Source organism: Choloepus didactylus, chromosome 5 (genome assembly GCF_015220235.1).
Source record: "Choloepus didactylus isolate mChoDid1 chromosome 5, mChoDid1.pri, whole genome shotgun sequence".
NCBI lineage: Eukaryota > Metazoa > Chordata > Mammalia > Pilosa > Megalonychidae > Choloepus > Choloepus didactylus.
The window spans coordinates 153,433,455-153,460,492 of NC_051311.1; the positions used below are offsets into that span (position 1 = coordinate 153,433,455).

At 38.5% G+C, this 27,038-nt stretch overlaps 1 protein-coding gene and 3 pseudogenes across 3 annotated transcripts in view; 3 read left to right on the forward strand and 1 right to left on the reverse strand.

Moving 5' to 3' along the window:
- The window catches only part of BLVRA (biliverdin reductase A), a 74,377-nt gene that overhangs the window by 26,032 nt on the left and 21,307 nt on the right, over positions 1 to 27,038 (forward strand). The window lies entirely within an intron of this gene.
- On the reverse strand, positions 13,893 to 14,538 carry LOC119534619 (annotated as a pseudogene).
- Positions 18,384 to 19,711, forward strand: LOC119534617 (annotated as a pseudogene).
- On the forward strand, positions 19,581 to 24,795 carry LOC119534796 (annotated as a pseudogene).

The following is a 27,038-nucleotide window of genomic DNA, read 5'->3' on the forward strand; positions in this document are numbered from 1 at the left end:
CCTTTGCCCAGAAGCTCAGAGCACAGCCAGTCAAGGGGGGGTGTGTGACTGGAGTTTAACCCTGAGCCTGAAGATCCTGGTCAGGGTGGTTCAGCCAGCCAGGAATGCCCAGTTTGCATTTCTTCTTGGGACTGAACTCAGAGCAGGGGATGGCCCAGAGCTCAAGGTGTTGGAGCAGTCGGCACAGAGGGGGTCGTGGAAACCTTAAGAATGAGGGACACCCTGCTCCCCAGCAATATGGGGGTGAGGATTGAGCATTGGGAAACACCCACACTGGGGTTGGGGGGGGAGAAGGAAACAGGTAGAGAGGTCAAAAGACACCTCAGTAATGTGAGGTGAGAGAAGAAAGGAAGGAGTGAATTTTAAAGAAGACCCAGTTGTCCACTGTAACTGAGGAAAAGCCCTCGGGTGTGGCAGTCAGGTCTCAGATGTCCTCTGATAAGGCAGTGAGGCGTTGGAGTGAAGACTGATTACCGCTGGCCCAGGAGGAGTGACTGGAGGTAGCACTTGAGCCCCGAGCTGGGAGGGTTAGAGGTGATTTGGGGGCATTGAATGCTGCACCATCAGGGCTGAACGGTCCTGTCAGGAATAACGGAGGACGTGAGAGATGGAGGGACCCAAAGACAACTGCAGACTGCAGAGCTCCCACCTGCTTTGAGCAACCCTTTGATGCTTGTATCCATTTTAAATGTTTCTTTCCATTTTAGAATACTAATACACTCACTGGATTCAATCTTTTAAAGAATTTTAAAAAGACATACAGTGAAAAGTCATCTTTCTTCTCACCTGTCTCCCAGCTGCCTCGTTTCTCATCCTCAAGGAATCCAGTGTTGCCAGATTCTTGGGTGTCCTTCCAGAGAGATTCTGTATGTGTACAAGCAAGTTTTATCTCTCCAGCTCCCTTCCACCCCCCCCCCTTTTTTTTACACACACTGTAGCACACAACTCACACTGTTCTGACTTTGCCTCTTTCACTTAATGTATCTTGAAAAGCAATCCTTATGAATACATCAAAAGCTTCCCTGTTCTTTTTTATAGCTGTATAATATTCCACTTTATGGATAGACCACGTATTTGTTTCTTGGGGCTTCCATAACAAAGTGCCACAAACTTAAAACATCAGAAATTTATTATCTTGCAATTCTGGAGGCTAGCAGTATAAAATCAAGGTGTCAGCAGGTCCGGTCTCCCTCTGAAGTCTAAAGGGAAGAATCTCTTCCATGCCTCTCTGCTGGCTTCTGGCAGTCACTGACAACCCTTGGCTTTCCTTGGCTGGTGGCATAACAATCTCTGCTCCGTCATCACATGGCCATCTTCTGTTTGTTTCTTCTCTTCTTGGAATACCCACAGCCTTATTGGATTATGGGTCCACCCTACTCCAATGTGACCTCATCTTAACTAATTCCTTCCGCAGCAACCATATTTCCAACTACAGTCACATTGTGAGCTATTGGGAATTAGGACTTCATCATTTCTTTTTGGAGGCCACAATTCAGACCATAATTTACATTTATAGGCATTCAGATTGTTTCCAGTCTTTTCCTTTGACAAGCAAAGTGGCAGTAAACCTAAGTCATTTTCCCTTGCGTAGCTCTGTGGGATATAGCATTAGAAATGAATTTAACTGGGGCAAAGTGCATTTGCATTTTAAATTGTGATACGTGTTTCCAAATTGCTCTTCAGAAGAATTGTACCCATTTTCTCTCTCTGGCAATGTATGAGCATACCTGTTTTCCCACACTGTTGCCAACCAATGTGTGGGTGAATTTTTTCATCTTTGCAAAGGGATGGATGCAAAACAATCTGCTTGTTCCTAACTCTTGTGAATCTCTCTCCCCACTCTCAGTACCCACCCCCAGGCATCACACCTTAGAGTTTTCTGCAGTGGTTATGTGCTTCCTTATGCCCTCCTTCTTCATCTCAAAACAATTTGCTTTATTAATGAAGGGGGAATGATAACCCAATAAGAACAGATAAGCTATCATGGGTAAATTTAACATTCTGGGAATGCCCAGGAATGACTATGGTTTGTTAATTTCTGATGGGTATGGTAGGAACCAGTTCACAGAAATATTGCTATATTACGTTATTTTTGTTTGAAACTTTTTTTTGTTATATGTTTTTTTTTTTTAATTTTTTTGATGAAGTTAATTTTTAAAAAAAGTTAATTAAAAAAAAATGAAAAAAAATATGCAGAGCCCCCTTGAGGAGCTGGTGGAGAATGCAGGGGTGTTGGGCTTCCCCACCTCGATGGTTGCTGATGCGCTCACAGACATAGGGGACTGGTGGTTTGATGGGCTGAACCCTCTACCACAAGACTTGCCCTTGGCAAGACTGTTGCTGCAAAGGAGAGGCTAGGCCTGCCTGTAATTGTGCCTAAGAGCCTCCTCCCGAATGCCTCTTTGTTGCTCAGATGTGGCCCTCTCTCTCTAGCTAAGCCAACTTGGCAGGTGAAATCACTGCCCTCCCCCTTACGTGGGATCTGACACCCATGGGAGTGAATCTCCCTGGCAACATGGAATATGACTCCCAGGGAGGAATCTAGACCCAGCATCGTGGGATGGAGAACATCTTCCTGACCGAAAGGGGGAAGTGAAAGAAAATGAAATAAGCTTCAGTGGCAGAGAGATTCCAAAAGGAGCCGAGAGGTCACTCTGGTGGGCACTCTTACGCACAATATAGACAACCCTTTTTAGGTTCTAATGAATTGGAATAGCTAGCAGTAAATACCTGAAACTATCAAACTACAACCCAGAACCCATGAATCTTGAAGACGATTGTTTAAAAATGTAGCTTATGAGGGGTGACAGTGTGATTGGGAAGGCCATATGGACCTCTCCTTTGTCCAGTGTATGGATGGAGGAGTAGAAAAATGGGGGCAAAAAAAAGGGGCACCCAGTGTTCTTTTTTTACTCTAATTGTTCTTTTTTCACTTTTAATTTTTATTCTTAGGATTTTTGTGTGTGTGGTAATGAAAATGTTCAAAAATTAATTTGGGGGATGAACACACAACTATATAATGGTACTGTGGACAGTTGAATGTATGCTTCGTATGACTGCATGATATATGAATATATCTCAGTAAAAATGAATATAAAAAAATTAAAAAATTAAAAATTAAAAAAACATAACAATTCACTTTTCTAAGTTGGGACAGCATATGCTCTTAATCCCTAACTTCCTCTCAACAGCCTTTTGAGGCCCGGAGCTCCAAACACCAGCTTCTCTGGTTCCTACCATACCCATCAGAAATTAACAAACCATAGTCATTACTGGGCATTCCCAGAATGGTGCTAAATTAGTTTCTTTGTTTTGTTTTGTTAGTTTTCATAAATTTATTCAATATTAAGGCATCAGAAATTCTAGAACTAGCTTTTAAAAATATTTTTTTTTTTTTTTTTTTTTGTGTTGTACCATCTTGAGTCCCTTCTCATTTCTTTCTGAAAATACTTTTCATATATTTTCTTTGTGGTACCCATGGGACTAAAATTAGTGCTGTAAGTTGATAATGTTGCATGAATTAATACCAACTTTACTTCAATAATATATACATACATATTTTATGTACCCAGCTGTTCCCCCACCTTTTTTTTTTTTTTTTTTTTTTAATCATCATTTTATTGAGATATATTCACATACCACGCAGTCATACAAAACAAATTGCACTTTCGATTGTTTACAGTACCATTACATAGTTGTACATTCATCACCTAAATCAATCCCTGACACCTTCATTAGCACACACACAAAAATAACAAGAATAATAATTAGAGTGAAAAAGAGCAATTGAAGTAAAAAAGAACACTAGGTACATTTGTCTGTTTGTTTGCTTCCCCTACTTTTCTACACATCGATCCATAAACTAGACAAAGTGGAGTTTGGTCCTTATGGCATTCCCAATCCCACTGTCACCCCTCATAAGCTACATTTTTATACAACTGTCTTCGAGATTCATGGGTTCTGGGTTGTAGTTTAATAGTTTCAGGTATCCACCACCAGCTACCCCAATTCTTTAGAACCTAAAAAAGGTTGTCTAAAGTGTGCGTAAGAGTGTTATAGGTTTACAGAAAAATCATGCAGAAAGTACAGTGTTCCCATGTACCCCCATGTTATTGACACTTTGCATTAGTGTGATACCTTTGTTACGACTGATGAAAGGATATTATTATAGGTGTTCCCTGTAGTCCATGGTTTACAGTGGGGTTCACTGCTTGTGCTATACAGTCGTATGGATTTTTAAAAATTTTTATTTTAGTAACAGACATACAACCTAATATTTCCCCCATTTAACCACATCCAAATATATAATTCAGTGGTGTTAGAAGCAACTTTTTAAAACATTTTATGGAGATAACATATATATAACGTAAGATTTTACCATTTTGACCATTTTTACATATACAGTTCAGTGGCAGTAAATGCATTCATTACCAAGATTTTTTTTCATGACCCCAAACAGAAACCCTGTACCCATTAAGCAAGAACTCATTCTGCTCTCCTCCCAGCCCCCGGTAACCTCTAATCTACTTTCTGTCTCTATGAATTTGCTTATTCTAGATAGTTCATGTAAGTGGAATCATGTTCCATCTGTCTTTTGTGTCTGGCTTATTTCACTTGGCATAACGTTTTCAAGGTTCATCCATAGTGTAGCATGCATCAGAACTTCATTCCTTTTTATATCCATCATGAGGATATACAATGTTTGTTTATTCATTCGTCTGTCGAAGGACGTGGGTTGTTTCCACCTTTTGGCAGTTGTGAATGATGCTGCTGTAAATGCTGGTTGAATTAGTTTTGGGGTCACCTTGTTGTCCCTTACGTATGCCCCTCTCTGCTATCTCAAAACTAGTCCTGTTCCTTTGTCCCTTAAAATACCACCTCTAAAGGTTTATATATGGTGGTGTTCTACTAAAAGTTCAAGGCAGCAAGGCAGCACAGACAAATGAAAATGGAATTTTAGACATCCTGATTTCTATCCCACCCTTTACTACTGGCTTCCTTTCCCTGGGGATTCACACAAGTCATAGGCACTTTTCCCTTCCTGTCCTCCTTCTTCCCCTCTCTGCCACCTCCTCCTGGGTCCCACCGTGAAGTTTGTTGTCTGAAAGACATTTCCTGTACACATTTTATTTAGTTTTATACACCATCTTTATATGAATGGGACAGCTTCTCTACTTGAGCCATTTTTAACCAATGCAAAATAACCTAAGTAATGCAAGGTGTTAAAATACATAAAGATACAAAAACAAACGTTCTAATTCTAGTTAGTAATGTTAACTATGATGTTACTTTTTAAAAATCCACAACTATGTTTACGAAATCACACAAACATAGATCACTGATTTGTTTGAATGCATAAATTTGTAGCGAAGCTTTGTAGTTACAAAAAAAAAAAAAAAATTTACCAAAGAATGTATTCCTGGATCCTTCACCAGTGTTACATGAAGAAAAAAACAAACGCAAAACAAAATGAATAACTGAAATCAGAATCACTGATGTTATCAAATAGGGAAACAAATAAATTAAAATGTAGCTGCCATCAGCAAGAGTACTGTAAACAAAGAAAACTGCTAGAAAACTGTATGCATCATACTCTTTCAAACCAGCAAAACATGCTCCTGCATACAATGGAACAGAAAGAGATTTTTTTTTTCCTGTGAGGGAAAGAAATGCAAGTTCTTTTTTGAATACTGTGGATAGTTAAATGTGTTTGTAATGGTAATTCTACTAAGCTATTACAGAGTGGGCCAGGAGCACATTTATGGATTCTTGGGATGATGTGTACTATAATTCTTTAATTGGGATAGTAAATACACTAGCCAAAATTAAAAAAAAAAAAAAAAATGGACACAGTAGTATAAGATGAAGGCAAATGAGATTTCTCTTATAACTTAGCAACATTTAGATGGAAACCAAATTTAAATGTCGTCCACTGTTTTTTTTTTTTTTTTTTTTTTTTTGTTTTTTTTTTTTTTTTAATCATCATTTTATTGAGATATATTCACATACCACGCAGTCATACAAAACAAATTGTACTTTCGATTGTTTACAGTACCATTACATAGTTGTACATTCATCACCTAAATCAATCCCTGACACCTTCATTAGCACACACACAAAAATAACAAGAATAATAATTAGAGTGAAAAAGAGCAATTGAAGTAAAAAAGAACACTAGGTACCTTTGTCTGTTTGTTTGCTTCCCCTACTTTTCTACACATCGATCCATAAACTAGACAAAGTGGAGTTTGGTCCTTATGGCATTCCCAATCCCACTGTCACCCCTCATAAGCTACATTTTTATACAACTGTCTTCGAGATTCATGGGTTCTGGGTTGTAGTTTAATAGTTTCAGGTATCCACCACCAGCTACCCCAATTCTTTAGAACCTAAAAAAGGTTGTCTAAAGTGTGCGTAAGAGTGCCCACCAGAGTGATCTCTCGGCTCGTTTTGGAATCTCTCTGCCACTGAAGCTTATTTCATTTCCTTTCACATCCCCCTTTTGGTCAAGAAGATGTTCTCCATCCCACGATGCCGGGTCTACATTCCTCCCCGGGAGTCATATTCCACGTTGCCAGGGAGATTCACTTCCCTGGGTGTCTGATCCCACGTAGGGGGGAGGGCAGTGATTTCACCTTTCAAGTTGGCTTAGCCAGAGAGAGAGGGCCACATCTGAGCAACAAAGAGGCATTCAGGAGGAGACTCTTAGGCACAAATACAGGGAGGCCTAGCCTCTCCTTTGCAGCAACCGTCTTCCCAAGGGTGAAACTTATGGTAGAGGGCTCAACCCATCAAACCACCAGTCCCCTATGTCTGTGGTCATGTTAGCAACCATGGAGGTGGGATAGGCGAATACCCCTGCATTCTCCACAGGCTCCTCAAGGGGGCACTACATCGTTTTTTTTTTTTTTTTTTTTTTTTTCCTTGTTTGTCTTTTTTCTTTTTTTTTTTTTTTTAACTTTCCCTTCTTTTTTCAAATCAACTGTATGAAAAAAAAAGTTAAAAAGAAAACAAACATACAATAAAAGAACATTTCAAAGAGACCATAGCAAGGGAGTAAGAAAAAGACAACTAACCTAAGATAACTGCTTAACTTCCAACATGTTCCTACTTTACCCCAAGAAAGTTACATACTATAGCAACATTTCAGTGAACTTGTTCCTACTACATCCATCAGAAATTAACAGACCATAGTCATTTCTGGGCATCCCCAGAACGTTAAATAGCTTATCTGTTCTTCTTGGATTATTGTTCCCCCTTCCTTAATTGCTCTCTACTGCTAGATCCCCTACATTCTACATTATAAACCATTTGTTTTACATTTTTCAAAGTTCACATTAGTGGTAGCATATAATATTTCTCTTTTTGTGCCTGGCTTATTTCGCTCAGCATTATGTCTTCAAGGTTCATCCATGTTGTCATATGTTTCACCAGATCGTTCCTTCTTACTGCCGCGTAGTATTCCATCGTGTGTATATACCACATTTTATTTATCCACTCATCTGTTGATGGACATTTGGGTTGTTTCCATCTCTTGGCAATTGTGAATAATGCTGCTATGAACATTGGCGTGCAGATATCTGTTCGTGTCACTGCTTTCCGATCTTCCGGGTATATCCCGAGAAGTGCAATCGCTGGATCGAATGGTAGCTCTATCTCTAGTTTTCTAAGGAACTGCCAGACTGACTTCCAGAGTGGCTGAACCATTATACAGTCCCACCAACAATGAATAAGAGTTCCAATTTCTCCACATCCCCTCCAGCATTTGTAGTTTCCTGTTTGTTTAATGGCAGCCATTCTAACCGGTGTTAGATGGTATCTCATTGTGGTCTTAATTTGCATCTCTCTAATAGCTAGTGAAGCTGAACATTTTTTCATGTGTTTCTTGGCCATTTGTATTTCCTCTTCAGAGAACTGTCTTTTCATATCTTTTGCCCATTTTATAATTGGGCTGTCTGTACTATTGTCATTGAGTTGTAGGATTTCTTTGTATATGCAAGATATCAGTCTTTTGTCAGATACATGGTTTCCAAAAATTTTTTCCCATTGAGTTGGCTGCCTCTTTACCTTTTTGAGAAATTCCTTTGAGGTGCAGAAACTTCTAAGCTTGAGGAGTTCCCATTTATCTATTTTCTCTTTTGTTGCTTGTGCTTTGGGTGTAAAGTCTAGGAAGTGGCCTCCTAATACAAGGTCTTGAAGATGTTTTCCTACATTATCTTCTAGGAGTTTAATGGTACTTTCTTTTATATTGAGATCTTTGGTCCATTTTGAGTTAATTTTTGTGTAGGGGGTGAGGTAGGGGTCCTCTTTCATTCTTTTGGATATGGATATCCAACTCTCCCAGCCCCATTTGTTGAAAAGACCATTATGGCTCAGTTCGGTGACTTTGGGGGCCTTATCAAAGATCAGTCGGCCATAGATCTGAGGGTCTATCTCTGAATTCTCAATTCGATTCCATTGATCTATATGTCTATCTTTGTGCCAGTACCATGCTGTTTTGGCAACTGTGGCTTTATAATAAGCTTCAAAGTCAGGGAGTGTAAGTCCTCCCACTTCGTTTTTCTTTTTTAAAGTGTCTTTAGCAATTCGTGGCATCTTCCCTTTCCAAATAAATTTGATAACTAGCTTTTCCAAGTCTGCAAAGTAGGTTGTTGGAATTTTGATTGGGATTGCATTGAATCTGTAGATGAGTTTGGGTAGAATTGACATCTTAATGACATTTAGCCTTCCTATCCATGAACATGGAATATTTTTCCATCTTTTAAGGTCCCCTTCTATTTCTTTTAGTAGAGTTATGTAGTTTTCTTTGTATAGGTCTTTTACATCTTTGGTTAAGTTTATTCCTAGGTACTTGATTTTTTTAGTTGCTATTGAAAATGGTATCTTTTTCTTGAGTGTCTCTTCAGTTTGTTCATTTCTAGCATATAGAAACATTACTGACTTATGTGCATTAATCTTGTATCCCGCTACTTTGCTAAATTTGTTTATTAGCTCTAGTAGGTGTATCGTTGATTTCTCAGGGTTTTCTAGATATAAGATCATATCATCTGCAAACAATGACAGTTTTACTTCTTCTTTTCCAATTTGGATGCCTTTTATTTCTTTGTCTTGCCGGATTGCCCTGGCTAGCACTTCCAGCACAATGTTGAATAACAGTGGTGACAGCGGGCATCCTTGTCTTGTTCCTGATCTTAGAGGGAAGGCTTTCAGTCTCTCACCATTGAGTACTATGCTGGCTGTGGGTTTTTCATATATGCTCTTTATCATGTTGAGGAAGTTTCCTTCAATTCCTACCTTTTGAAGTGTTTTTATCAAAAAGGGATGTTGGATTTTGTCAAATGCTTTTTCAGCATCTATTGAGATGATCAATTGATTTTTCCCTTTCGAGTTTTTAATGTGTTGTAATACATTGATTGTTTTTCTTATGTTGAACCATCCTTGCATGCCTGGAATGAACCCCACTTGGTCATGGTGTATGATTTTTTTAATGTGTCTTTGGATTCGATTTGCAAGTATTTTGTTGAGGATTTTTGCATCTATATTCATTAGGGAGATTGGCCGGTAGTTTTCCTTTTTTGTAGCATCTTTGCCTGGTTTTGGTATTAGATTGATGTTAGCTTCATAAAATGAATTAGGTAGTGTTCCATTTTTTTCAATGTTTTGAAAGAGTTTGAGTAAGATTGGTGTCAGTTCTTTCTGGAAAGTTTGGTAGAATTCCCCTGTGAAGCCATCTGGCCCTGGGCATTTATTTGTGGGAAGATTTTTGATGACTGATTGGATCTCTTTGCTTGTGATGGGTTGGTTGAGGTCTTCTATTTCTTCTCTGGTCAGTCTAGGTTGTTCATATGTTTCCAGGAAATTGTCCATTTCTTCTACATTATCCAGTTTGTTGCCATACAGTTGTTCATAATATCCTCTTATAATTTTTTTAATTTCTTCAGGATCTGCAGTTATGTCACCTTTTTCATTCATTATTTTGTTTATATGGGTCTTCTCTCTTTTTGATTTTGTCAGTCTAGCTAGGGGCTTGTCAATCTTGTTGATCTTCTCAAAGAACCAACTTTTGGTGATATTTATCCTTTCTATTGTTTTTTTGTTCTCTATGTCATTTATTTCTGCTTTAATCCTTGTTATTTCTTTTCTTGTACTTGGTTTAGGATTGGTTTGCTGTTCATTTTCTAGCTTCTTCAGTTGATCCATTAGTTCTTTGATTTTGGCTCTTTCTTCCTTTTTAATATATGCGTTTAGTGCTATAAATTTCCCCCTTAGCACTGCTTTTGCTGCATCCCATAGGTTTTGGTATGTTGTGTTCTCATTTTCATTCGTTTCTATATATTTAGCAATTTCTCTTGCTATTTCTTCTTTAACCCACTGATTGTTTAGGAGTGTGTTGTTTAACCTCCAGGTATTTGTGAATTTTCTAAGTCTCTGATGGTTATTGACTTCTAATTGTATTCCATTGTGGTCAGAGAATGTGCTTTGAATAATTTCAATCTTTTTAAATTTATTGAGGCTTGTTTTATGTCCCAGCATATGATCTATTCTGGAGAAAGTTCCGTGAGCACTAGAAAAGTATGTGTATCCTGTTGATTTGGGATGTAATGTCCTGTAGATGTCTGTTAAATCTAATTCATTCATCAGATTGTTTAGGTTTTCAATTTCCTTATTGGTCTTCTGTCTGGTTGATCTATCTATAGGAGAGAGTGATGTGTTGAAGTCTCCCACAATTATTGTGGAAACATCAATTGCTTCCTTTAGTTTTGCCAAAGTTTCTCTCATGTATTTTGTGGCACCTTGATTGGGTGCATAGACATTTACGATTGTTATTTCTTCTTGCTGAATTGCCCCTTTTATTAGTATGTAGTGGCCTTCTTTGTCTCTCAAAACATCCCTGCATTTGAAGTCTATTTATCTGAGATTAATATTGCTACACCTGCTTTCTTTTGGCTGTAGCTTGCATGAAATATTTTTTTCCATCCTTTCACTTTCAGTTTCTTTGTGTCCCTGTGTCTAAGATGAGTCTCTTGTATGCAACATATTGATGGTTCATTTTTTTTGATCCATTCTGCGAATCTATATCTTTTAATTGGGGAGTTTAATCCATTTACATTCAACGTTAAAACCGTGAAGGCATTTCTTGAATCGGCCATCTTATCCTTTGGATTATGTTTGCCATATTTTTCCCTCTCTCTATTAATATCCTTTATTGTACCCATACCGAATCTCTTTAGTACTGAACCTTTCTCCAAGTCTCTCTGTCCTGTCTTTGTTTGTCTGTCTGTAGGGCTCCCTTTAGTATCTCCAGTAGGGCAGGTCTCTTGTTAGCAAATTCTCTCAGCATTTCTTTGTCTGTGAAAAATTTAAGCTCTCCCTCAAATTTGAAGGAGAGCTTTGCTGGATAAAGTATTCTTGGCTGGAAATTCCTCTCACTCAGAATTTTAAATATATCGTGCCACTGCCTTCTCGCCTCCATGGTGGCTGCTGAGTAGTCACTACTTAGTCTTATGCTGTTTCCTTTGTATGTGGTGAATTGCTTTTCTCTTGCTGCTTTCAGAACTTGCTCCTTCTCTTCTATGTTTGACAGTGTGATCAGTATATGTCTCGGAGTGGGTTTTTTTTGGATTTATTCTATTTGGAGTTCGCTGAGCATTTATGATTTGTGTATTTATGTTGTTTAGAAGATTTGGGAAGTTTTCCCCAACAATTTCTTTGAATACTCTTCCTAGACCTTTACCCTTTTCTTCCCCTTCTGGGACACCAATGAGTCTTATATTCGGACGTTTCATATTATCTATCATATCCCTGAGGTCCATTTCGAGTTTTTCAATTTTTTTCCCCATTCTTTCTTTTATGTTTCATTTTCCATTCTGTCATCTTCCAGGTCACTGATTCGTTGTTCAACTTCCTCTAGTCTTGTACTATGAGTGTCCAGAATCTTTTTAATTTGGTCAACAGTTTCTTTAATTTCCATAAGATCATCCATTTTTTTATTTAGTCTTGCAATGTCTTCTTTATGCTCTTCTAGGGTCTTCTTGATTTCCTTCATATCCCGTACTAGGGTCTCATTGTTCATCTTTAGTTCTTTGAGTAGCTGCTCTAGGTGTGTCTCTTCTGGTCTTTTGATTTGGGTGCTTGGGCTTGGGTTATCCATATCGTCTGGTTTTTTCATATGCTTTATAATTTTCTGTTGTTTTTGGCCTCGTGGCATTTGCTGACCTTGATAGGGTTCTTTTAGGGTTTGTAGACCAGTTGAAGTCCTTATCTCTAATTTATCAGATCTACAGCTTCGTGGAGTACACTTTCTCTAACTAACCAGCAGGTGGCGTCCACGAGCCACCTGTTCTCCACAAGCCAGATCTCCCCTGCTTAGCCTTTTTGGTGAGTGGGGGAGTGAGTCTTGTGGGGCCCAATTGGTGTCCCAAGCTTGCGTGTGTAGTTGGTGTTGCCTGCCCTGTATGTGGGGCGTGTTTCTGGGCAGTCGGGGAGGGGGGGTGGCCCTAACAATCAAATCTCCCTGATGATCCTAGAGTTTTAAAGCTACTGCAATAGTCTAATCCTTCAGTTCAGTCCTGCCACAGTTTGTCTCTGCCACTGACCCACAAGTCTTTGGTATTGGCGTATGGCTCCTGAGACTTGCAAGTGGGCCCCTCTTCCAGGCTGTGCACCCCGGGTCCTCTGTTGAGGGATGACTGTGCTATGTCGCAGGTGAGTGCCGTCCCCCCAGGGCAGTTCTGGGCTGCTGGGCTGTGTTGGGAGGCTCCCAGTCTGCTCAAATGATGGCTGAATGGGGCTCTGTTAATTCACACTGCTCCCCCTTCCCAGCTCTGGGACATTCAGCTGAGGTTGCAGGGAAGGCTAATGTCCACGCCCAGTTTTGTGGTGTGTGCCTGTTATTTGAAGCACTTCCGTCACACTGGGTTGTCTGGGGCAGCTCTGGGCTATGGGGCTGGCGATGGGCAGGAGTGTTTCCTGTCCACCAGGATGGTGGCTGTGAGCGGACACCCCCCTTTTCTTGGGAAGTTGTGTTGTTTAGTGAATTTTCTCAGCCACTGGATTATTGCCTTTTGTCTCAGAGCTCTCTTAGTTCTGCTCTTGACTTGACGTGCCCAAATTTGAATTCTTTGAAGCTTTCTGTATTGAGCTTCTTAGAGTAATTGTTTTAGAAAAAGCAAAAAGGATTAAAAAAAAAAAAAAAAAAACGGCCCTCCTCAGAGATCTAATGGGTTATTGAAATGCTAATAGCCAAAGCAACCAGGGCCATTAAGGAAAAGTGCCCAGGGCAGAGAGATCAGCCTTGCTTCGGGATTTGCATATGCGCCTCAAGGCCTGATCTCCGCCCTTCCCCTTTCTGTGTTCACCAGAACTCCAAAAATCCTCTGCTTTTATTTTGGAGTTTTTCGTGTTGTTTTTTTTCTATGCCTGTCTCCTCTCTGCTGGGCTGGCTGCTCTCAGAGTCTCTGGTGTCTGGCCTCAGTCTATCTATGGTTGGAGTTTGAATCAGTAGAATGAGTTTCCGTTAAGAGCAGCCACTGCAATTCTCCCTTCTCCTTCCTGGAGCTGACAGCCCCTCCTCCCCCGGGACTGAGCCTGGCAGGGAGGGGCGCGGGTCCCCTGGCCGCAAAAACTTACAGATTTCGCTGATCTCAGCAGTTCCACGTTTTCATGAGTGTTGTATGAAGTATGCCCAAAGACAGATTGCTCTGTGGTGTCCAGTCCACGCAGTTCCTGGCTTTTTACCTACTTTCCTGGAGGAGTAACTAAAACATACAGCTCATCAGTCTGCCATCTTGCCCCGCCTCTCCCGTCCACTGTTTTTGAAAAGGCTTTGGTTCAGCTCCCAAATCCCAAATGCTTGACGCAAGCTCCTATGAGAATATTCAGAAGGTGTCTTCTTAAACAACAAACCTGTTTTTAGTGGTGGAGCCACTCTCAGTAGCTGTGTCTGCATGGGACTGATAACCAATCACTATCTTTGGAGGAAGCCCCAACCTTTCCTTATACCCTCCCTATGTGTGTAACAGCTTCTTTGTTCTCACATTCAGTAGTCTGTATTGCTATCTTATCACCTTTAACCATTGACAACGGCTCCCCATACATCATCACTGTGGTCATCAAAAGATTCTCCAGTAAGGCACAGCAGCGTCTCTAGCCAAAAACAATCGAGATCATTTTGTCTCTGCTGTTCATTCAGTGTAATTAACCATTGTTCTCCTCATTTGTTTTCTTCATCTTCCCACACAGGCTCAGTACTGTCCTTGAAAAGTGAATAATACACCCAGGCATTCAATTACTAGACAACTGGATATAGTTGTACAGAACCCAAAAGTCTTCAACAGTATCAAACTTAGAGATTAGTCGAAGGTTTGCTTGCCACATTTTCTTTTACTGTTTTTTTTAAAAACCAAAGCACCCATCTGTTCTGTTGTGGATGTTTAGTATACTGTTCTGGGTTACCAACCTCCTGATTAGATTCTGTTTTCTCTTCTTCTGTAAGTGAAGATCAGAAGTCGGGGTGGTTTCCAGTTCCACAGTTGCCATCTTAGATCAGTCTCCACCCCTGAAGTTTTATCCACTACTTCTACATAGCAACTTTGCCATCACTTTGATTTGTAGTTTCTTTTCAGATCATGCCATAAAGATGCCATGTGGGTCACTTAAAATGGTTTACCCGATGACTTTCTCTGAAAAGGAGCCTACTATTAAAATACAGTGTTTTTACCTGTATCTGGTCTTTTGTATCCATTTTTCAAGGAAACAGCATCTAAGCCAAACCCTAAAGAGCTTCCCAGTTCCCTCTGAAACACTGTACAAACCAAGGCTTCATGCATAAGTTCATATGTATCATTTACTAATGAAATGAAGAAAGCTATCTGGTTTATTCACAGATAATGGCTGGTTGTTAACCTTGTGGCTCTTTTGAAGTAGATAGAAGCTTATGTTCCTGGTTGTTATGTGGAATGTAGTGATTCACTCATTACTCTCTAGAATGCCGTGAATATTTAGCCTAATAAGGAGATTATCTGTCTCCTTTTCTTGGTAAAAGGAAACAAACTCAAATATTTAATCAGGGATATATGTTTTGGCTATGCGGATTTCTCTAGAGACTATCCTGTTGCTTTTTGGTATGTGAGACTGACAGAAAACAAAACCAAAAAAATTGGACTTCTAACCTAAAAGGAACTAATTTGGCTAAAATCCCTGTGGTAAGTTGGGTATTGTGGCCACACCTCACTGAAGAGAAAGCTGAAACTACATTTCCCAGAACTCCCTATTCTGTAAGAAGCTGGCCAGTTAGCAGCTCTCCCAGCAGACTTGGAAGACAGAAGGGAAACAGACCTCTTGTGTCTCTTGGGGACAGTTGTAGTCACATGTGTGACCCAAGGCAGGTAGGCAGTTAGCAGCAGCTTTCTGTCAAGCTCCTATGACTCACTCCCTCCCGTGCTGCAGGCTGAGGAAGGCTACAGAAGGTTTCCAGACATCTTGACTTCCAGGCAAGCTCTTGAGAATCACTCATTTCAGTACTTCAGGAAGGTGTCAGTGGTGCTTCCTGGCTTCACCTTCCCAGGGCTTGCAATTCCCCCAGGTTAAAACTTCATACAGGATTGTATATTATGTGAATATATCTCACTAAAATTGCATTTAAAAAAAAAAAACTCTTCATACTTAGAATACATGAAATGATTGCTCTATGCATATTGAACCCTGACTGTACCTTGAGGTTTAATAACAAATGTAGAAGTAAAATGTGTATAAACTGCACAAAGTTCAGGAAAAGGGAAATGGAAGTATACTGATGTAAAGTTCTTATATTATATGTGAAATGTAATAATATAACTTTAGGGTAGCCGGTGATAAGTAAGTCCTGTATCTATTAAGCCCTAAAATAACCACTTAAAAAAAAAAGGTACACTTTAGCCGTTCCTTAGAAAATTAAAAATAGAATTATCATATGACCTGGTGATTCCACTCCTTAGTATCTACCCAAAATAAATGAAAGCAGGAACTCAGGCTGATACTTGCACACCAATGCTTATAGCAGCATTATTCAAAATAGCCAAAAGGTGAAAGCAACCCAAGTGTCCATCAGTTGATGGATGGACAAACAAAATACGGTGTATACAACACAATGGGATACCATTCATTGTGAAGGAAATGAAGTTCTGATACTTGCTATAACATGGATGAATCTTGAAGACCTCAGGATGAGTGAAATAAGCCAGGCAAAAAAGACAGATATTTTATAATCTTGCTTACATGAAATACCTGTAAGAAGCAAATTTCATAAAGACAGATATTAGATAATAGGTTACCAGAGGGGAGAGGGAAGAGGGAGAGGTTAGTTATTGGGTACAGAGTTTCTGTTTGAGCCGATGAAACAATTGGGGTAATGAATGTTGGTGATGGTAGCACAATATTGTGAATGTAATTAATACTACTAAATTGTACACTTGAAAGTCATTAAGATGGGAAATTTGGGGTAGTATATATGTTATTAAAATCAATTTTTAAAAGTTTACTCCCCATTAAATAAAAAAGGTAGAGCTAATAATCAGCAAGTGAGATAAAGCGTAATCATAAGAAATACTCTATTAATGCAAAAGAAAGAAGAAAAGGGCAAAAAGAACAGATGGGGCAAATGGAAGACAAATAGCAAGATGGTAATTTGAAACCAAACCATATTAATGAACACAAAGTAAATTGCCTGAACATGGCAACTAAAAGGCAGAGATTTTTAGAGTGAACAAAGCAAGACTGACTATGCTGCCTGCAAGACTTAGTTTAGATATAAAAACACAAAAGATTAAAAGTGAAAGGATGGAAAAAAATAATATATTATGCCAACACTAAAGTCAGTGGAAACTGGGAGTGAAAAATAAATGTCAGACAAGATAAATTTTAGAACAGAGAATATTACCAGGAATAAAAAGAGTCATTTCATAATGATAAAGGAGTTAATCAAGAGAACATAATCATTCTAAATGTCTGTGTACTTAATAACAAAGTTCAAAATATATGAGTCAAAAATGGATTGAACTTAAAGGAGAAATATACAAATCTACAGTTATATTCAGAGATTTCAATACCCCTGAGTCAATGATAGAACAAGTAGACAGAAAATCATCAAGGATATAGAAGACTTGAACAATACTATCAACTAACTTGATCTAATGATTTAGAGAGTGTTCTACCCAACAACAGCAGAATACACATTCTTTTTAAGTGTGCATAGAACATTTACCAAGATAGACCACATTCTGGGTCATAAAACAGCTCTCAATAAACTTAAAAGTATTCAAATCATTCAAAGAATTTTTTTTGACTACAGTGGGATTAAATGAGAAATCAATAATAGGAAAACATCTGGAAAATACCCCAAACATTTGGAATTGAGATAATCCACTGGCCGAAAAATGAAAGAGAAATCATAAAGTACTACTACCTGAATGAAAGTGAAAGCACAACATTTAAAATATATGTGGACAGAGAAAGAACATTGCAGAGGTCGCCAGGCTCTGGGTCTGTGGATGTGGACCCCCAACATCGCTAGGTAGCCCCTCCCAGCTGCTTGGTAGCACACCTGACCCAGCTGCTCCTAGCTGTGCCTCTGTTTCCTCTCCACTGCTGCCGCCTCGGTCTGATTTATAAAGTGCCCCACTTCATCCCAATCCCGGGCAAGCAGAGTTGGGTTTATGTCTTTATTTAATGAAAATGAGCTGTTATGCAGCCAATGGTACCTGTAATGGGAAAGCATAGCATACAGGCAAGGTACTTACAACCTCAGTACCAAAATTTTTGTCATGCAGAGACAACTCTTGCAGTCATTTGTCATCCCTTCTTCAGACAGAAGACACTGAAAGTTGCAAACAGAGATCTCTTCATCTTATTGATAAAGCCACCAATAAGCCAAATGTCTGTCAAACATCAGTCACTACGTGTTACTGTTATACCAGGTCTGTTGGTACCAGATGCCTGGTCTGATGTGATTGTGAAAACCTTGTGACTCACACTCCCTTTATCCAGTGTATGGACAGATGAGTAGAAAAATGGGGACAAAAAGTAAATGAATAATGGGAGGAGGGGAGGTGTGTGAGATGATTTAGATGTTCTTTTTTACTTTTATTTTTTTATTTTTATTTTTATTCTTATTTTTATTTGCATTGTTTGGAGTAATGAGTGTTCAAAAATGGACTGTGGAGATGAATGCACAACTATATGATGATACTGTGATCAGCTGATTGAACACTTCAGATGATTGTATGGTATGTGAATATAACTCAGTAAAATTGCATTTAAAAAAAAAAATGCCTTATCTGATTGCCAAGGTTGAGGGCAAAGGAAGTGGAATCAAAACAGTTATAGTCAACATGGTTGATGTGGCAGAGACATTTAATCGGCCTCCAGCATTTCCCACCAAGTATTTTGGTTGTGAGCTGGAAGCACAGACCCAGTTTGATGTTAAGAATGACCATTATATTGTCAATGGATCTCATGAGGCAAATGAGCTGCAAGACATGTTGGGTGTACTCATGAAAAAAATTGTTCTGAATCCTGAAACAGATCTGCATGTCAGTGCAAAGAAGCTAACAGTAAGTAATTCTTGTCAAGCTGTGGCTATCGGGGCATGCTTGACACATATCATAAACTCTGCACATTTGTTCTCAGAATCCCACCTAAGAATAGTGACAGTGGTACAGGAAAGAAAGAAAAGGAAAAGAAAAATAGGAAGGGCTAAGACAAGGAAAATGGCTCCGTATCCAGCAGTGAGGCACCACTACCTCCACCACCGAATGAAATCAGTCTTCCTCCACACTATGGAAGAAGAGGGGGAGGATGATTGGGGGATGATGCAACCAAGGAAGTTCAAAGGCACAGAATGGATGAAATCAGTGACCTTGCAAAAGCTTTGATGTTCAGTGATGATTTGGAAAGGACTGTTGAAGAGCCAGTCAACATGCTGTTTGATTTTGTTCAGAAAAAGAAAGAAGAGGGTATTATTGACTCATCTGACAAAGAAATTGTTGCTGAAGTGGAAAGACTGGATGTAAAAGCCATAGGCCCTCTTGTTTTCACTGAAATTCTTTTTAATAAGAAGATTAGAAAGCAAATTAAGAAACATAGGCCCCCATTCCTCCGATTTTGTCATTAAAATAAAAAGGCTCAACGGTACCCTCTTCATGGTTTGGCGTATGTGGTAGTTATGCATCAAGCTCAGCTCATCTCCAAGATTCCACATATCTTGAAGATGTGTGATGCAGACCTTTTGGAAGAAGTCATTGTCGGCTGGTCAGAAAAGGCCTCTAAGAAGTATGTCACAAGAGAACTTGCCAAAGAGATTTGTGTCAAAACAAAACCATTTATAAAATGGTTGAAAGCAGAGGAGGAGTCTTTTGGTGGTGAAGAAGATGATGAGAACACTGAAGTGGTGTATTCGAAGACTGCCAGTGTACCTAACGGTGAAACCGTGAAGTATAATAACAAGGGTGATGACATTGATATTGGTGCCATTTAAGTGATGGATGCAACCTAGCTTAACAGTGTAATGCTGCAAATTTTTCTGCGTTATCAGCCAGAAGTGCACCATGTATGTTCAAAAGCTAATATGGGTTAATGTCATGCTGCACTTTACTGTGAGTGGTCAGTAACTGAGCCCAATGAGACATCTAGGGAGTTGTTCTAGTTTGCTAATGCTGCCAGAATACGAAACACTAGAAATGGATTGGCTTTTATAAAAGGGGGTTTATTTGGTTACAGAGTTACAGTCTTAAGGCCATAAAGTGCCCATGAACAAAGGGTACCTTCACTTGAGAAAGGCCATTGGCATCCAGAAAATCTCTGTTAGCTGGGAAGGCACATGGCTGGCATCTGCTTGCTCCCAAGTTGCGTTTCAAAATGGCGTTCTCCAAAATGTCTGCATCAGCTTCCAACATCCGCCTTCAAAATGTATGTCTCAGCTCCAGCTGTAAGCTCCTTATATCTGAGCCTATGTAAGGCTCCAGTGAACCAATCAAGGCCCACACTGAATGGATGTGGCTACATCTCCGTGGAAATACTGAACCAATAGGTTCCAACCTAATCCACACTAACACATCTGCCCCCCAAGATTGCACTAAAGAACATGGCTTTTCCTGGGGGACATAATATATACAAACCAGCACAGGAGTCCATACATATCAGTGGGCAAAAGTCGCTGGCTTATTGGCAGCATGTTTCTTCCTGAACAACTAGTGATGGACACATATGGATCACATTTATACAGTTATAACAAATAAAGATTTGGTTTTGGTCATTGTTTAGATTTTTGGCTGTGAATGTCTTAAGCTGAAATAATTGACTCCTTTTTAATCTGTTGCATCATCATTTAACCTGATAGGATTCTTAGAGCCTATTAGATATGATATTGTTAGATATGATATTGTTAGATGCTAAGACTATAAGAAGGTTTTCAGTAGAATGAAAGTCCAAGCTTATTTGTAATTAATTACCTTATTTGGGCATTCAGAAATATAATTTGTTTTGAGTTTTATGTCTAGTCCCTTAAATTGGCATATGGTAATGTACGCAACACCTTTATCTTACTGAGAAGTAAAAATGACTTGTGTCCTCTTAATAATTTGAAGAGCAGGTTTTGAAACTTGAATGTGTTTTGTTTTGTTTTGTTTTTAGTTTGTGTACACTTGCCCCAAATTGTAGTCTGAGAAGTTATGTGCATTGCACGTTGGAAGAGCCAAGGAAATTATTATGTTAACAAATAAGAATTTTATGTGTATGTAGCTACTGCTTTGTATGACAGGTAGAAACTTTGGGATATGATTAAATAGCCAGCACTGTGATTTTGTTTGGAGGAAGCAGGAAAAAGTGTGCTTAATATAATCCCTAGCAAAAACTGAGTGTAATTTTTCAGTTTTTTCCTTAATGCTTTAGATTACAATTTCAATATATACTGCATCTTTTGTTCACTGTGTTTTTTCTCTTGATATTATGGTTCGTTAATGCCTTTTCCATTTGGACATAGTGTTTTTAGATTTTGGTTGCTGTCTTGCCAAAATACGTGTTACTATGGTTTAATACCACCCCCCCCCCAAAAAAAAGTCTTATGTTAAAAAACAAAGCTAAAAGTGTATTTCTAAATCAGACCCTATATCATGTTGTAAGACTTGGGTATTTTTTGCTTCATGTAGAATATAGACAGATACCCAAGAAATCTGATGATGGTCACTGGGTGCAGATGACCAGGGCCTGCTCCAGCCCATCCAGGGCTTTAGATTTGGGCATGTACGAGTTGATAACTTTCTTATGAATCCCTTGCCCAATTAGCTAAACTCACTTAGTATGGGTTCTGACTATATCTTAGTAATCATCTTTTTCAAGGTAAAATCTTATTGCATTTATCTCTTTCCATAAAAAGTGCAGTGTAGGAATCAAGAACCCATAGGGCTAAATAAGTTTTCTGGAGCGCTGGTTTCTATCATTTACCTCCCACTCTTAATCCTTTATGACCCATCTCACAGATTTTAATGAGATCTTAATAACAAATGTATGCAGAATTTTTTCACATTGAAATTAAACAAACATTTGATAGAATAAAACCTTGGTTAGTTTGATATTTTAAGGAATTGAAACCTAGCAATCTTACTGGAAAAATAAGAATTGGTCTCCAGCTGCCTTTAGATAGCATCTGGTGAGACTAGAGTGGAGGACTGAACTTGAGGGGAATGTGCATTGTTACACCAAAATAAGTTTTTGCAAATTCACATCTTACCTAGGTTTCAAATTCTTTGCTGCAATGCCTGTTTGCTTTCATTAACTGAAATTCTAATGGAGATACTGGTGGCCTCAACTAAGTTGCACTCAAAACACCCAGGGTCAAACTAATTAGGTTCTGTTATAGAGCTTTTCTTTTTTATTATTATTATTTTATTTATTTATTTATTTATTTATTTATTTTAAATTCAGCTTCATTGAGATATATTCACATACAATCATCCATGGTGCAGAACTTTTCTTTTAATCTGAAGGAAAAAAATACTTAGGACTTGTAAACATTGGCTTAGACCAATGTTCAATCTGGTGCCATACTTCCAATGAAATTCAAATTCATAAAACCTGAATTTTATTCGTAGAGGTTATCTAATAGGATAATCCTTTACTTTGCTCTATTCAACTGTCTTAAAAATCTCCTATTTCTCAAACAACTATACTTGATTAAAACAATGTTAATTTTTTTTTTATGTATGGGATGCAGCTAAAGCATTGCTTACAATGAACCTTATAATACTAAGTGCCTATTTTACAAAAGAAGAAAGGTTTCACATCAGTGACCTAAACTTCCACCTTCAGAAACTGAAATACAAGAGCATCTTAAAATCAAAGTCAGCAGAAGAAAATAACAAAGATAAGGACAGAAATCAGTGAAATAGGAAACAGAAAAACAATTTAAAAAATCAATGAAACCAAAAGCTGGTTCTTTGAGAAGATCAGTAGAATTGATAAATCTCTAGCCAGACTGCCCAGGAAAAAAGAGTAACATAAATATATTGCTCTCAGAAATGTAAGAGAGGACATCATTAAAGATTCTAAGCGTATTGAAAGGATAATAAGGGAGTATTATGAATGACTTTATGGCTAGAAATAGAACAACTTAGACGAACTGAGCACATTCCTTGACAGACATATACAAGCACTTTCAAAAAGAAATAGACAACCTGAATAGGCCTATATCTATTAAAGAAATAGTCCTATATCTATTAAAGAAAAGTAATCTTTAGTCATCTAGAAATTTAAAATTTAGACATTCTTAATTTCGAATTGTTTAGAATTCTAGAAATTCTCCTACTAGACTTGAAGAAGCAAGTTGCTTTGATGTGAACTGCTTTTGAAGACGGCCACAGGGAAGCTCTAGGAGCTAAAGGCCTCAGTCCTACAACCACAGGGAGGTGAATTTTACCACGAGACCTTGGAAGAGGACCCCAAACTCCAGGTGATGGTGCAACCCGGTCAAAACTTTGGTTGCAGCCTTGTGAGACCTGGAGCAGAGGACCCAGCTAAGCTGTGGCTGGGCTCCTGACCAACAGAAAGGAAATGGAAGTAATACATTTGGCTAAGAATGAAAGATTGTTGTTTTGGGCAGACTGCCTTCTGTTCATTTCCAGCCGAAATACCTTCTCAGAAAACAAGAAGAGTGTCATATGGTTCATCCCATATGTTTTTATCCATTCCTCCCAGTTCTCCAAAACCAGCACCAGGACAGAAAGTCATGAAGGAAGCTTTGGCATCCAGCAGCAATTCTAGTTCCAGTGGTTCAGAATCAACAACTGCATCATCCAGTCAAGAAACCTTGTCTCTAGCTGCCAGTTCTACATGTGCTTCTGTTCTAGTTTGCTAATGCTGCCAGGATGCAAAACACCAGAAATGGATCAGCTTGTGTAAAGGGGTTACGCAGTTACAGTCTTAAGGCCATAAAGTATCCAAGGTAACACATGAGCAATTGGGTACCCTCACTGGAGGATGGCCAATGGTGTCCGGAAAACCTCTGTTAGCTGGGAAGGCACGTGGCTGGCGTCTGCTCCAAAGTTCTGGTTTCAAAATGGCTTTCTCTCTAGAGAGGATGTTCCTCTCTAGGCTGCAGTTCCTCAAAAATGTCACTCTTTGTTGCTCTTGGAGTGTTTGCCCTCTCTCAGCTTCTCCGGAGCAGGAGTCTGCTATCAACGGCCGTCTTCAAACTGTGTCTCATCTGCAGCTCCTGTGCTTTCTTCAAAGTGTCCCTCTTGGCTGTAGCAAGCTCGCTCCTTCTGTCTGATCTTATATAGTGCTCCAGTAATTTAATTCAGACCCACCCAATGGGTGGGCCAACACCTCCATGGAAATTATCCAATCAGAGTCATCACCCAAAGTTGGGTGGGGCGCATCTCCATGGAAACACTCAAAGAATTACAATCTAATTAACACTGATACGTCTGCCACAGAAGTTCACATCAAAGATAATGGCATTTGGGGGGACATAATACATTCAAACTGGCACAGCTCTCATAAGCACAAAGGGGCTAGAGGTCTCATTTCCCATGTGCAAGGCGAAGAAATGTAGACAGCCAACTTCTTGGGTAAGCAATTCCATCTAGATTCCTAGCAATTCTTGTTTTCAGCCCATTGCAGATGCTACTGTGGTAACAGATGCATGGCCATCAGTATTATGTATAATATCAAGCTGCAGTTTCAGTTCAGGCCAAATCATGTGCCAACCGAACTGAACCTGCTGCTTCGTGACTTCTAAATCTGGCACGTATTCTTGGAGAAGAACCCCCGTCAGCTCCCAACCCAGTGGCCCAAGGAAATTAACCCACAAATGAGAATGTTCAGTTGAATGCCCAGGGAGGTCCAATGCCAAATGTAGAAAACTTCAATCAAAACAGGCTAGGCTGGATGTACACATTCTAACGAGCTGCAGTTCCCCTTAGCATTGTATCCTTCTATTCTTCTTTTTTTCGGCTTATCATGCTAATGAGAGCCATGCTACCAATTTATTTATACCAAACTGGATGGTTTCCTTTTAGGCAAGAAGGAGTTCAGCAGCAGGCTCCCAAAAATGACACAAGTTAACAGTGATGGGAAAACTGTAAACAATCTAGAACTTGAAGAAATGGAGCATTTATGGATGATGTGCTTGACAATGAGCATGGGGGAAAAGCAGGTGAAAATGCCAGTCAACTCAAAGGCCTGACTTAGATGGCTTTACCTTGGTCTTTTATCACCACCTTTATTTCACTTGTACCAGAGGGGCCTCCCCACGTTGCCAGTTAGGCCTCAGTGCCAGCTGCATAGGAGGGTTTGACTTCACGAAAGTGCGTTAAATCCAGCCCTTCACTGTGTCCTTTGAGTAAATATATCTGTGTTCTGGGAATTATTCTGAAAGTTTTAAACAGAATGACCTCAGAGCTTTTTAATAAAGAATGTTATCCATGTAAAAATGTGCTTTTCTACCGTTAAAGCAAGACTTCTCAATAATCTTAACTTTATTGGATAATGGAAACCTTCTATTTTAAGGGCACATGTCCCATCAGTTGGAATTAGTACCTTAAAGAAAAGGTAGCTCTTCAGTGAAACTAACAGTGATGTTAATGTTTGATATAAAATGTTTGATATAAAAGCAGTACTTTTATAAAATGAGATATACTGGAAACCACTCCACATTATAAGAGAAGAAAACTTTTGAACTTAGATGTAAACATTCTTAATAAAATGTTAGCAAATGCAATCAGTAATATATACAAAGAATACTGCATTAAGATCATGTGGGGTTTATCATGGGAATGATATAATTTACTCTATCAGCAGGCTTTAAGGAGAAAAATCAGATGGTCTTCTCAAATAGACTCAGTAAAGGCATTTGACAAAAGCAAACCATTTGTGATATTAAACTTTAAGCAAAATAGGAATAGAAGGAAATATCTGCATCCAGATAAAGGGCATCTTCAAAGAAAATCTGCAGTTAATATCATTTAATTTATAACTTCCTTAGTTCCTAAGATCGGGAACTAGGTGAGGATGTTCAGAATCCCACTTAAGGCCTAGCCAGTGCAAAGAGGCAAGAAGAAGGAATTAAAAAAAGAAGAAAGGATTAAAAAGCATACAAACTGGGAAGGAAGAAGTAAAACTGTCTCTCTTCAGATATGACACTATTGTCTATGTAGAAAATCCTATGAAATTTACAGAAAAAAGCTACTAGAAGTAATAAGTAAGTTTAGCAAGGTTGCAGGATACCAAGTGAAAATACAAAAATCAATTGTATGCTACCAAGGAGCAATTGGAAATGGAAATGTGAAAACAATACCATTTATAATAGCACTAAAAAGTATGAAATATTTAAATATAAATCTAACAAAATATGAGCAAGATATGTATGATGAAAAAAATAAAACACTCATGAAAGAAATCAAAGAAGTAATTGGAGAGACATGCATGTTCATGGGTTAGATTAATAGAATATTAGATTATTATTAATTTGCCAGTTTTCACAAGCTGATCCATTGATTCAACATAATTCCATTCAAAATCCTGGCAGGAATATTTTTTGCAGAAAATGAGAAGCTGATTCTAAAATTTGTATATGGAAAAGACAGAGGAACTAGAATAGCCAAAACCACTTGAAAAAGAAAAAAAAAGTTAAAGGACACACAATACATGACTTCAAAACTTACTGTAAAACAGCAATAAATATAAAACAGTAATCAAAACAGTATCCACAAAGGCACAAATGGAAAAAGGATAGTTTTTCAACAAATGAAACTGGAACAATTGGATTTTCAAATGCAAAAAAAAAACCATACTGACTTCCAGAGGAGAAAACACATAAGCTGGGTTTTAAATCCTTGTGTATTTAAATACAGGCAAGGCATGTCCTTGCCCAAGTATAAGCAATCAATATGGCAATTGGAATACACATTCTTGAGACTACCCGTCTGCCTGAAAAAAAAAAAAAAATCCCTGAACCATACTTGTACCATGTACAAAAATTAATTAAGATCAGAACATAGTATGGGATACTTTGAATGTTCTCTTTTACTTTTATTTTCTTATTTTCATTTTTATATTTTGGAGTGATGAAAATGTTCAAAAATTGTGGTGTTAAATGCACAACTATATGATGAAACTGTAAACAGTTGTACACTTCGGATGATTGTATGGTATGTGAATATATTTTAATAAAATTACATTAAAAAATAACAGTAAATAAATAAATAAATAAGAACCTCCCAGAAAGAAAAATCAGAACATAAATTATAAACTTAACAAAGCTAAAACTAAACTGAAACTATAAAACTTAAACTACAGATCTTCTAAAAGAAAACATAGGAGAAAATCTTTGTGATCTGGGTTAGCCAGAAATTTCCTAGGTGCACCATCAAAAGCACAACCCATTTAAGAAAAAAAAAATAGGTGAAAGTTGGGCTTCATAAAAATTAAAAACTTTTACTCCTCAAAAGATATTCTTGAGAAAACGAAAAGATAAACCATTGACTAGGAGAATTTGTTTGCAAATCACA